This window comes from Ranitomeya variabilis, chromosome 8 (genome assembly GCF_051348905.1).
Source record: "Ranitomeya variabilis isolate aRanVar5 chromosome 8, aRanVar5.hap1, whole genome shotgun sequence".
Classification (NCBI taxonomy): Eukaryota; Metazoa; Chordata; class Amphibia; order Anura; family Dendrobatidae; genus Ranitomeya; species Ranitomeya variabilis.
The window spans coordinates 19,198,089-19,212,134 of record NC_135239.1 but is presented as its reverse complement, the minus strand read 5'-3'; the positions used below and the strand labels follow the sequence as shown (position 1 = coordinate 19,212,134).

Here is a 14,046-nt window from a genome sequence, read left to right as displayed (position 1 = left end):
CCCATGAGGATGCCTTAGCTCCTGCCCATGAGGAGGCCTGAGGTCCTGCCCATGAGGCCTGAGCTCCTGTCCATGAGGAGGCATGAGGTCCTGCCCATGAGGAGGCCTGAGCTCCTGCAGGCTGTGTTTATTACACTGTAAGCAGTGATTTAATACATTTTTGATACTGAAACAAAGTTTTTTCTGATCTAACACCATCATGAAAAAAATATGGAAGAAAAATTAAAAACATTTATACGACTCTAAACTTTTTGGACCTTTAATAAAAAAATGTGCTAATTTTCTCCTTTCTTTCTATTACTTTTTTTATCTTTATTCTCTAGAGAAAAAGGAAAATAAGGATTTTTTGTGACCACAATTCTAAAATCCACAGTGCTATTTTTTTTGTTTGTTTTTTTACAGAAACCTAAATAATATTTAGAAGAAGGAATTATAAGTTTTGAGTTTATGGTGGAAAACACGGAGCGAGGCTGCATCCCGGCCGCAGGCTTGAGTGACAATGTGCATATACAAGCGATTTCATCTCCACAATATAATGTATCATCGGTGTTTATTTCATGTTCTTACACATGGCCATAAAACGCGTGCTAATATATGTGCCATAGCGCCTCCGGTGCTGGCAGAACAGACGTGTTTTAACACCTTCCCAAACCAAGACCCTTGCAAGGAATTGTTGTACATGATGAAGACCCCCCAAACTCAGCAGTGAGTGTGTTGAATGTCTGACTCTGCAAATGATGGTCTTTGAGTGGAAAAGGACCACAGGGTATGGGGGCTGGGATGCAATACTGAGAAATGTAAAGGGTTATAGCCGCATAAGTAGCACAGGACAATACTACCTTGTAGTGCAAAGCAATATATCAGGGAAATGATGAGAGGAGCAGTGGACGCCCGCAGGCAACATTCTCCTTCTAAGGTTCATTAGATTTACAGATTTAACTTAGCAAGAACGGCCATTTAATTTTAACATTTTAACTCAATCCCTTAAGTAGCACGGATGTTGCACCCACCGAGGAGGGAGACGAAGTCACCAAGGAAATCCAGAATATAGGAAATATCCAAATATGGGGAACAACAGAAGCAAAACTATAAGAAATGGCAAACTTGAAACTGGTGGAAGGATTATTACTAGAAGTTACCGATAACGGCGCGTCACTGTAGAGAATGGTGTATGGCGTCATCTGAATTATCATAGATAGATATAGGAAAGAAATAGAGAAAGAAGATAGATAATAGATAGATAGATGGTAAATAATAGATAGATAATAGATAGATCATAGATAGATGATAGATAAATAAATAATAGATACAGTAGATGATAGATAGATAAATAATAGATAGATAATAGATAGATCAATGATAGATAGATAGATAGATAGATAGATAGATAGATGCCATATATACTCGAATATACAGTAAGCCGACCCGAGTATAAGCTGAGACCCCTAATTTTGCCACAAAAAAACTGGGAAAACTTAATGACTCGAGTATAAGCCTAGGGTGGAAAATGCAGCAGCTACTGGTAAATTTCAAAAATAAAAATAGATACTAATAAAAGTAAAATTAATTGAGACATCAGTAGGTTGTGTTTTTGAATATCCATATTGAATCAGGAGCCCCATATAAATGCTCCATACAGTTCATTATGGCCCCATAAGATGCTCCATATTAAAATATGCCCCATATAATGCTGCACAAATGTTGATTATGGCCCCATAAGATGCTCCATATTAATATATGCCCCATATAATGCTGCACATGGCCCATACAGATATTTGCCCCATAGAATGCTGCACATGGCCCCATAAGATGCTCCATACAGATATTGCCCCATATAATGCTGCACATGGCCCCATAAGATGCTCCATACAGATATTTGCCCCATATGCTTTTGCTGCGATTAAGAAAAAAAAAAAAAGACATACTCACCTCTCAGTCCTCCGGCACTTGCTATATTCACCAGTCCGTGTTCCACCATCGGCGCCGCTGTGTCTTCCCCGTACTCTACACTGACATTCAGGCAGAGGGCGGCGTGCACTAATCGTGTCACCGCGCCCTCTGACCTGAGCGTCACTGCAGAGGACGGGGAAGACGCCGCCGCAGCCGGCGGCGGTGGAACGGGGAGCAGGTGAGTATCGTGCACTGCGTTACACTCACCTGCTCCTGGCGCGGTGCAGTCCCTGGTTCCCCGGCGCCGGCAGCTTCTTCCTGTATTGAGCGGTCACATGGTACCGCTCATTACAGTAAAGAATATGCGGCTCCACCCCTACGGGAGTGGAGTCGGGTCCATATTCATTACTGTAATGAGTGGTACCATGTGACCGCTCAATACAGGAAGAAGCTGCAGGCGCCGGGGAACCAGGGACACCGCGCCAGGAGCAGGTATTATTAAACAGCTGCCGCTCCCCCTCTCCTGCCGACCCCTGGGTATGACTCGAGTATAAGCCAAGAGGGGCAATTTCAGCCTAAAAAAATGGGCTGAAATTCTCGGCTTATACTCGAGTATATACGGTATATAAATAGATAATAGATAGATAGATACTAGATAGATAGATGATAGATAGATAATGGATAGATAGATAGATAGATGATAGATAATAGATAGATAGATAGATAGATAGATAGATAGATAGATGATAGATAATAGATAGATAGATAGATGATAGATAGATAGATAGATAGATAGATGATAGATAGATAATAGATAGATAGATAGATAGATAGATAATAGATAGATAGATAGATGATAGATAGATAATAGATAGATAGATAGATAGATATATGATAGATAATAGATAGATAGATAGATAGATAGATAGATAGATAGATAGATAATAGATAGATGATAGATAGATAATGGATAGATAGATAGATAGATAGATAGATAGATAGATGATAGATAATAGATAGATAGATAGATAGATAGATAGATAGATAGATAGATAGATAGATGATAGATAATAGATAGATAGATAGATAGATAGATGATAGATAATAGATAGATAGATAGATAGATAGATAATTAAGAGATAGATAATAGATAATTGATAGATAATAGATAAATAATTGATAGATAGATAATAGATAGAGGGGGCACATATTTTTTTTCAAACAAAAATTGTTAAATGACTGGAAAGGGAAGAGCGAGAACTCTCCTGTGGAGGGGATGATGGATGCAGGAGGACATTTTTCCTGGGATGAAGAAGACTTCAGTCATTTTGCTTTGTAATTAAAAAGAAAGTTAGAAACATCCTGGATACATTAAGAATTGAGGAGATAGATTTTTGCGGTTTTAGTCTCGAGCTCGGGACATTAATGAAATCTTCCTTCAGGGTCAATTTGGACGGGCTGTAATCTTCTGCAAATATATCGGAACGAGGCTCATTTGATGATCTTAAAACTAACTGCCAGGAGACGGCTGCTCATAACTCTCCGAAAACAAGAAGAAGGATCCCGCTCTCGGCTGCGAAAACTTCTAAGTCCCCCAGAATTATTAGCAATCTTGTGTGAAAATCCAGTCTTATTTTTTTTCTGCCTGGTATCGCCACCAGGGGGCGCTGTGTCTGCAGCTTTTCATCATCCTAGTAGGAGGCCTGTACAGCTGTATACAGAGAGGCCCCCTAGTGGTGGCAAAAGGAAAGAGGGTTTTTTGCTAGTATGTACACAGGGGAACAATCTCCATTTTGGCTTCGTCATGCATAAATTGTAATGATTGATATGGCAGCTTTTATCATCAAGTCATTTTTAGGTAAAATGTTCTGCGTTGATTAATTTCTTAATATATCTTCATAGTGATCTGAGCTTTGTTTTCCTGATACAGAGCTCCAAAACTCCTGCATAGATATGAAAGTAAAAGGTAACTTACTGTCCATCTGCGGCCACCAGATGAACAGCGTTTAGAGGTGAGTGCACAGAACAGAGACGCTTATTATCCTCCTGTCAGACATTTATGGCACATTTTGTATATACAGTGGAAAAACGCTTTAATGTAGGAATAAATAGTATTATGTTATTTTTCCTTATAGTATTGTTTTGTAACATTTTTATCACCTGCAGTACCACCTTTCACCACTTTAGTAGACAAAAATTCCCCTAGACACTAATGAAACAGCGCCCCCTCTGTCTAATACAGAGAAAACAAGCCAAAACAATAGCTCAGCAATGACCATCACCCAGAAAAGCAAAATGCCTCATTATATTGAGTCACATATCAGTGAAAGTGATGCCATATTTATTAAAAATGACAAAAATAAGATTATATGATTTTAGTATCCTTGCAAAAGTTATTGAAAGTCTCTCAAAAGGGGTTTTAACGTTATTCTTGTCTTTTTGAACACTGTGAACAGGCGATCTGAAAGTTTTTGTGGTCTTAATTCCAGACTCTACAGACAAGAATGTCATTTTGGACCATTTTGTGGCACGTTGCCCATCAGGCGCCCCTACTATGTGCTCAGTATGGGAGTCATACACATCTTCCATATATTGCTATGCACTGTGTCTCTCCGCTGAACCTATTAACCTTCCAGATTTACAACTTCAAGCTAATTAAAAAAACATTGTGAACCCGAGGGTCACAGAGAGAATTACAGCCCCCCATAGAAAACAAAGGGGTTAAACTAACAAGAAAACCTAAAAATCGTAGAGGGGCGGCCGCCCGAGCACCTGGTGCCGGCCATTGTCCTGAGCTCAGCAGATCCTAAACGAGATGAGCGAATAAAACCAAAACGAGAGAGAACGTCAACCACTCCGGCCTTCATTGTACTATGCAGGGATCCGTCCCGCAGGACCAGTATACACGACATAAAATACAATCCGCCTCTGGACACGCTCCCAATTTCCCTTTCTCTTTTATGATAGGCAAAATAACACGGGCTTATTGGCCAGTAACACATTGCCTGGGGGCCACCGCGGACCCTTCAAAGGTTTCCTTGTCACTGAAAAATGGCTGAAAAGTTAATAGGACCCTGATGTGATGTTGTTAATATGCAAAGTGAGAAGACGGCAAATCTCACTGCGTAATATAAACCCATCCATTATCTGCCCATTATCTATGTATTATCTGTCTATCTATTATCTATCTCTATCTATCTATCTATTATCTATCTATCATCTATATATCTATTATCTATCTATTATCTATCTATCATCTATCTATAATATATCTATTATCTATCTATCTATTATCTATCTATCATCTATCTATTATCTATTATCTATCTATCTATCTATTATCTATTATCTATCTGTCTATCTATAATCTATCTCTTTATCTATCTATCTATCTATTATCTATCTATCATCTATCTATAATATATCTATTATCTATCTATCTATTATCTATCTATCATCTATCTATTATCTATTATCTATCTATCTATTATCTATTATCTATCTATCATCTATCTATTATCTATTATCTATCTCTTTATCTATCTATCTATTATTTATCTATGTATCTACCATTCCATATCTATGTAAAAGTTTGTGCACCCCCCGCCCTGATCAAATTTAATGTTATTGTGAACAGTAAAGCAAGTTGAAGATGAAATGATCTCCAAAAGGCCTAAAGTTAAAGATGACACATTTCCTTTGTATTTTAGGCCAAAAAAAATATGTTGTCATTTTTTACACTTTCTAAAAACTACAAAAAGGATAATGGTGTGATGCAAAAGTTTGGGCGCCCTTGGAGATTTGTGTGCACATATAACTTTGACCAAGGTTTCAGACCCAAGGGTACTGTCACACAGTGGCACTTTGATCGCTACGACGGTACGATCCGTGACGTTCCAGCGATATCCATACGATATCGCTGTGTCTGACACGCAGCAGCGATCAGGGACCCTGCTGAGAATCGTACGTCGTAGCAGATCGTTTGGAACTTTCTTTCGTCGCTGGATCTCCCGCTGTCATCGCTGGATCATTGTGTGACAGCGATCCAGCGATGCGTTCGCTTGTAACCAGGGTAAACATCGGGTTACTAAGCGCAGGGCCACGCTTAGTAACCCGATGTTTACCGTGGTTACCAGCGTAAAAGTAAAAAAAAAAAAAAACGTACATACTCACATTCCGGTGTTTTATAGCGAAAAAACGTGAAAAGAAATGCGAAAAATACTGAACGTGTGCACATGGCCTCAGAAAGATTTAGCAGACTCTGGAGTTGTGGTACAGTTACAGCTACTGATCAGAATCACCTGTACAAATATGGCCTTCATGTAAGAGTCATCAGAAGAAAACCTCTCCTGCATCCTCACCATAAAATTCAGCATCAGAAGTATGCAAAAGAACATCTAAACAAGCCTGATGCATTTTGGAAACAAGTTCTCTGGACGGATAAGGATAAAATAGAAATCTTTGGCCAATGATGATCAAAGGTATTTGTGGAGAAAAAACGGCACAGAATTTCAGGAAAAGAACATCTCACCAACCATTAAGCATGGGGGTGGATCAATCATGCTTTGGGGTTGTGTTGATGCCAATGGCATAGGGAACATTTAACAAGTAGAGGGAAGAATGAATTCAATGAAATTTCAACTAATTATTGATGCAAACATAACACCATCTGTAAAAAAGCTGAAGGTGAAAAGAGGAAGAGGATGGCTTCTACAAATGTATAATGATCCTAAGCACACATCAAAATCCACAATAGACGGCCTAGAAAGGCGCAAGCTGAAGATATTACAATGGCCCTCACAGTCCCCTGATCTGAACATAATTGAAAATCTGTGGTTAGACCTCAAAATAGCAGAGGATGCAAAACGACCCAGGAATCTCACAGAACTGGAGGAATTCTCCAAGAAAGAATGGATGAAAATCCCTCAAACAAAAAATATCTATCTATCTATCTACAGTACAGACCAAAAGTTTGGACACACCTTCTCATTTAAAGATTGTTCTGTATTTTCATGACGATGAAAATTGTACATTCACACTGAACGCATCAAAACTATGAATTAACACATGTGGAATTATATACTTAACAAAAAAGTGTGAAACAACTGAAAATATGTCATATTCTAGGTTCTTCAAAGTAGCCACCTTTTGCTTTGATGACCGCTTTGCACACTCTTGGCATTTTCATGATGAGCTTCAAGAGGTAGTCACCGGAAATGGTCTTCCAACAATCTTGAAGGAGTTCCCAGAGATGCTTAGCACTTGTTGGCCCTTTTGCCTTCACTCTGCGGTCCAGCTCACCCCAAACCATCTTGATTGGGTTCAGGTCTGGTGACTGTGGAGGCCAGGTCATCTGGCGTAGCACCCCATCACTCTCCTTCTTGGTCAAATAGCCCTTACACCGCCTGGAGGTGTGTTTGGGGTCATTGTCCTGTTGAAAAATAAATGATGGTCCAACTAAACGCAAACCGGATGGAATAGCATGCTGCTGCAAGATGCTGTGGTAGCCATGCTTGTTCAGTATGCCTTCAATTTTGAATAAATCCCCAACAGTGTCACCAGCAAAGCACCCCCACACCATCACACCACCTCCTCCATGCTTCACGGTGGGAACCAGGCATGTAGAGTCCATCCGTTCACCTTTTCTGTGTCGCACAAAGACACGGTGATTGGAACCAAAGATCTCAAATTTGGACTCATCAGACCAAAGCACATATTTCCACTGGTCTAATGTCCATTCCTTGTGTTCTTTAGCCCAAACAAGTCTCTTCTGCTTGTTGCCTGTCCTTAGCAGTGGTTTCCTAGCAGCTATTTTACCATGAAGGTCTGCTGCACAAAGTCTCCTCATAACAGTTGTTGTAGAGATGTGTCTGCTGCTAGAACTCTGTGTGGCATTGACCTGGTCTCTAATCTGAGCTGCTGTTAACCTGCGATTTCTGAGGCTGGTGACTCGGATAAACTTATCCTCAGAAGCAGAGGTGACTCTTGGTCTTCCTTTCCTGGGGTGGTCCTCATGTGAGCCAGTTTCTTTGTAGCGCTTGATGGTTTTTACCACTGCACTTGGGGACACTTTCAAAGTTTTCTCAATTTTTCGGACTGACTGACCTTCATTTCTTAAACTAATGATGGCCACTCGTTTTTCTTTACTTAGCTGCTTTTTTCTTGCCATAATACAAATTCTAACAGTCTATTCAGTAGGACTATCAGCTGTGTATCCACCAGACTTCTGCTCAACACAACTGATGGTCCCAACCCTATTCATAAGGCAAGAAATCCCACTTATTAAACCTGACAGGGCACACCTGTGAAGTGAAAACCATTCCCGTGACTACCTCTTGAAGCTCATCAAGAGAATGCCAAGAGTGTGCAAGAATGTCATCAAAGCAAAAGGTGGCTACTTTGAAGAACCTAGAATATAAGTCATAATTTCAGTTGTTTCACACTTTTTTGTTAAGTATATAATTCCACATGTGTTAATTCATAGTTTTGATGCCTTCAGTGTGAATGTACAATTTTCATAGTCATGAAAATACAGAAAAATCTTTAAATGAGAAGTTGTGTCCAAACTTTTGGTCTGTACTCTATCTATCTATCTATCTATCTATCTATCTATCTATCTATCTATCTATCTATCTATCTATCATTTCTTTCATATTGATCTGTGAGATCCTAAGTCATTGCATTGTGTATCTACATATCTTCATTCTTTACAAGTTGTTCGGGCAAGTAAATGTTAATCACTGCACATGCTGTTCATAAACGGCTGCACTCAGGTCTCAATATCTGATATTTATATAATAATCATGGGGGTCTGTGGGGCTGTTCCTACATATTCACATAAAAGACATTTGTGCTCTTTGATGGCATTTCTGACTTACAGAATTAGAAATTGTGTTTAGGTTTTGATAATATAAAATTACATATAATTAGTCAATAGAATTTAAATGAAAAATAACAATAAACAACGAAAATAATTGTTTATATTTTTATTCAATAATTGTTACATTTCTTTTACATTTTAAATGTACTTACATAATTAGTAAAAGAATGTTCAATTAAGTTTCAAAATGATCCCATAAGATGTTTTTCCCCACTAACATAACATTGCTGGAAACACAGTGTCCCTTTAATGGGGATTTAATAAACAGCATTTTCCACCAGCCGACACATTGATGCCATTGTCTTCCACTCAATTGAAGTCCTTGAGTCCGAGAAGCTCGGAGCTTCACTTGGGGCATTTTGTGCTTCCCTCTGTCTTCTGACACAACCTTAGACACTAAAGTAGAGGAAGGTCAAGACAGCATGTAGACTTCAGCATTAACCAGGGGGGCACTAATTACTTTAGGGACAAAGGACAATTGTCGCTGTATTCTAATATTTTGATGAGCAGTTTTGTTTGAAAATATGTTCAAAAGGACACAATGTATCTCCGTGTCCAGCTGCCAGTTCAAAGCTTAGGAAGTTACACATTTCCCAGAGTAAGGTGAAGTTGGCCGAGTGAATCACTCCGAAGACACTTTTACAATCTTCCAAAGCCAAACTCCAATAATAAAGACACTGACGCCAACACTTATGGAAAAAGAACAATCTGCAGGTCTAAGATCTTTATCGAAATTTGCTTCAATTGAGGAAAAGTTAATTTTTTTTTGTCCATTTATCTAAACAATCAACACTTGGGGTGTGAAGAATTAAGGAAAGAAAACATTTATTAAGAGGATATTATCCTAAAATTGACAAAATTTCCATTATGTCAGCCATTTTTCCAAAAATAACAAAGCCTTAGATTGCCAAATTTTGTTTTTTAGTAGACATTTTCCAAAATAGACAACCAGTGCGCCTACCAAACTGGTTCTCAGTGCTGGTGAAATAAAGCCAATGATAAAAAATGTTTCTTGTCAGCTGCTGAGAAGTATTTGCAAAAGTGACAACTAATATGACAGCAGATTCAATTGTCACTTTGTAGGTATAACAATCGCTGGGAAAGAAAAAAATAATGCATTTCTAAAAAAAAAAAAAAAAAAAAAATGACTGCTATGCATATATCAGTCAAACATTTCTTTTACTTTAGTCACATGTAGCCAATTCTGAGATATGTTCATTAGTGAAGAAAAAAGGATTATGGCTAAAGTTTGGCCATTAGTTTACTAGTATCTGGTCAATTTTGACATTTTGGCCAAAGCTCATCACCTTATAAGTTTTATGACTAAATAAATGAATAATTTAAAAAATTCCAAAATTATTAGTAATAAAGTTTCATTTTATCAAAGGTTTGTAAAACAGCAATTTTGTGAAATCACAATTTGATATCAATGCTAACAACAATTTTAACAAAATTTTCCTTTCGTTTATAAAACAGTTCTGTGCAATTTCGCATTTTGGCCCAGGTATATACACTGCTCAAAAAAAAACAAAGGGAACACTAAAATCCCAGATCCTAGATATCACTGAATGAAATATTCCAGTTGTAAATCTTTATTCATTACATAGCGGAATGTGTTGAGAACAATAAAACCTAAAAATGATCAACGTAAATCACAACTAATATCCCACGGAGGTCTGGAGTTGGAATGATGCTCAAAATCAAAGTGGAAAATGAAGTTACAGGCTGATCCAGCTTCAGTGGAAATGCCTCAGAAAAAGGAAATGATGCTCAATAGTGTGCGTAACCTCCACGTGCCTGTATGACCTCCCTACAATGCCTGGGCATGCTCCTGATGAGGCGGTGGATGGTCTCTTGAGGGATCTCCTCCCAGACCTAAACTAAAGCATCCACCAACTTCAGGACAGTCTGTGGTGCAACGTGACGTTGGTGGATGGTGCGAGACATGATGTCCCAGATGTGTTCAATCGGATTTAGGTCTGGGGAGTGGGAGGGCCAGTCCATAGCTTCAATGCCTTGATCTTGCAGGAACTGCTGACACACTCCAGCCACATGAGGTCTGGCATTGTCCTGCATTGGGAGGAACCCAGGGCCAACCGCACCAGCATATGGTCTCACAAGGGGTCTGAGGAACTCATCTCAGTATCTAATGGCAGTCAGGCTACCTCTGGCAAGCACATGGAGGGCTGTGTGGCCCTCCAAAGAAATGCCACCCCACACCATTACTGACCCACTGCCAAACCGGTCATGCTGAAGGATGTTGCAGGCAGCAGATCGCTCTCCATGGCGTCTCCAGACTCTGTCACATCTGGCACATGTGCTCAGTGTGAACCTGCTTTCATCTGTGAAGAGCACAGAGCGCCAGTGGCAAATTTGCCAATCCTGGTGTTCTGTGGCAAATGCCAAGCGTCCTGCAAGGTGTTGGGCTGTGAGCACAATCCCCATCTGTGGATGTCGGGCACTCAGACCATCCTCATGGAGTTGGTTTCTAACCATTTGTGTAGACACATACACATTTGTGGCCTGCTGGAGGTCATTTTGCAGGGCTCTGGCAGTGCTCCTCCTGTTCCTCCTTGCACAAAGGCTGAGGTAGCGGTCCTGCTGCTGGGTTGTTGCCCTCTTACGGCCCCCTCCATGTCTCCTGGTGTACTGGCCTGTCTCCTGGTAGTGCCTCCAGCCTCTGGACACTACGCTGACAGACACAGCAAACCTTCTTGCCACAGCTCGGATTGATGTGCCATCCTGGATGAGCTGCACTACCTGAGCCACTTGTATGGGTTGTAAAGTCCGTCTCATGCTACCACGAGTGTGAAAGCACAACCAACATTCAAAAGTGACCAAAACATCAGCCAGAAAGCATTGGTACTGAGATGTGGTCTGTGATCCCCACCTGCAGAACCACTCCTTTATTGTGTCTTGATAATTGCCAATAGTTTCCATCTGTTATCTATTCCATTTACACAACAGCATGTGAAATTGATTGTCAAACAGCGTTGCCTCCTAAGTGGACAGTTTGATTTCACAGAAGTTAGATTTATTTGGAGCTATATTCTGTTGTTTAAGTGTTCCCTTTATTTTTTTGAGCAGTGTAGTTATAAAGGGTGCAGACGTACCATACGCACCCAGGCCCTAGATTAAGGACACAGAGGTATTGTTGCCACATACAAATACGCCATTATTATAAATGGTTCATATTAGGGGTTGGATATATTCCCCAGTTGCCCACAGTTGTTTCCTTAATGTCTCTATTTTCTCTTGCTAATGTTTATTTCTTATGTTTTTTCTTGATGGTTTCTGTAGCCAGCACAAATATGTCATGATATACACATATATGTATGGAATATAGAACATTATGTGTCACTTTCAGAGGTGGTGCTGGTCTCTGTTCACCAAGTTTTCTCTGTTCAATGCACACTGACAGTGCACTCTCTTGCCGGCTTGTAATTTCTGATCAGAGCCGATGAGGGAGCGCACTGTCACTGTGCAATAAAAAAATGCACAATGACAACTGATAAATGCTCATTATAGCAAGGACTAGCCCAGCCCCTGAATCGGATGTCACTGGTGACGCTTCATTTCAGGGTAGGGGCAGAGGCTGTGGCAGTGACCGCAGCCTCTGCTCCCTGAAAACATCTCGTTTCACTGGGGACATTTTAATTAAAGTGTATCCGATTATGACCACGTAGACAGACATTTAGGATTAAAGTAAATGTTACTTCCGGACCACCCCTTTAACACTAGAGATGATCATAAAGATTCACACGACCCAGGTATGGCAACCACGGAGGAGAGGCACTGAAGATAGAGCAGGATAGGAGCAGGTTTAAAGGGCTCTGGTCCGGCGGTCATAGACTTATTATGAGGCCACTGGAACAAGGTACTGCAAATCTTTTTGATCATCTCTAATTAACATTACATCTGTATTTTTGTGAATCTTCATTTAGAAATTCATCCTTCAAGTTCACGCAGGTTTTTTTTAAGTGAAGGGAAAAGAAATCTACTCAATGAGGTCAACTTGTCATTTCTGTTTGGGGTAAACAACAGTCTAATTATTGGTAACAGGAAAGACAAATCCAAGACAATTCCTTGTGTGCCAGAGACAACAACTATCTGTGCGAAACACCAAATCAAAACACATTTGTTTACTATGTTTCAGGTTTCCCCCTTGAGGCAAGAAGAGGAGACCTCCTGCCTGTGCTCCCTCTGGCCACAATATGCAAGTCTTGGGCTCATATGGAGCAATAGAGGTGGGACACAAGTGGGCTACGAAGACCATCTCCACTTCTGAAGAGCGTTAACATTGTCCAGCCTTTCATGGAAATTTTCTCTTCTATACACAGAAAACTTTTTCACAATATTCTTTCAGCAATTTCAAAATTTTGGGTCAATATATCAAAGTATTTTTTCCATAGAAGATGGCTATTGCTTACATAGAGAACATCTAGCTAAGAATCAATTACATTGTACAAGGTTAGAAATGGCCATCCTCAAGAAATTTTTAGAACTTTATTGGGTCACTATAGAGAAGGGCTCCAATACAAAAGACTTTCAGTAGAGAGACGGCATGCAGAAAACAAAATCCTAGAATTCTCCTTCTTGACATCCAGGAAAACAAGTGCTTGTGGATCTTTTACTAAATGTGGGTGTCACTACTAGATCGCCTCAAGATATTTTGGTCACCTTTTGGCAAAGTTGCGAAAAATATTCTCACTAATAAAAATGTACAGTTGCAGTTTTGTCTGATATTCATGGCACTTTCCTGACTCTTGGGAGAGAGGCTCAATTTCGATGTTCCACCAGCATTGCCTCCTTACTGTATCCCTTGCTTGGGTAGTGTCCCAAAATTCAAATGTAGCCACTGTTGGATCTCAATGATTGATATGGTTGAAGATAAACAATTGCCAAGGATGCCTGGCACCTGCTTACGCCACTCTCTCAGAGCATACATATCTTTGGAGGAGAGATAGCTGTCAACTGAAAGGGTGTTTGACTGACCACTATCCGAGATGTGTGGACACTTTAATAAAAAGTAGCTTTCCCTCTGGGGCCATGACATGGTCCTATGCCTCCATCTGATTATAGAAATTGATTGATTATAGAGTCTGCTATGGTTTCATAAGGAGAATATGGACTTATCGTACATCCCGGTTACTCACCGGTCACACTTTCGAGATCACAGGACTAAACCGAATGTGTTCCAGGGTCTCGATCCGTTCTAGCACCACAGGGTGGAGAGATACGTAAAATGGCTAGTAGGGGCCAGGTAGTAAATCTAT

The 14,046-nt window shown here is 40.0% G+C and overlaps 1 long non-coding RNA gene across 1 annotated transcript in view; it reads left to right on the top strand.

Moving 5' to 3' along the window:
* Positions 1-13,614, top strand: part of LOC143788779 (uncharacterized) — a 112,221-nt gene extending 98,607 nt beyond the window's left edge. The window contains exons 2-3 of the long non-coding RNA XR_013218735.1: positions 3,821-3,902; positions 12,927-13,614. This is a non-coding gene — a long non-coding RNA (uncharacterized LOC143788779). The remainder of the gene's footprint in view (positions 1-3,820; positions 3,903-12,926) is intronic.
* The last annotated feature ends 432 nt before the right edge of the window (positions 13,615-14,046 follow it).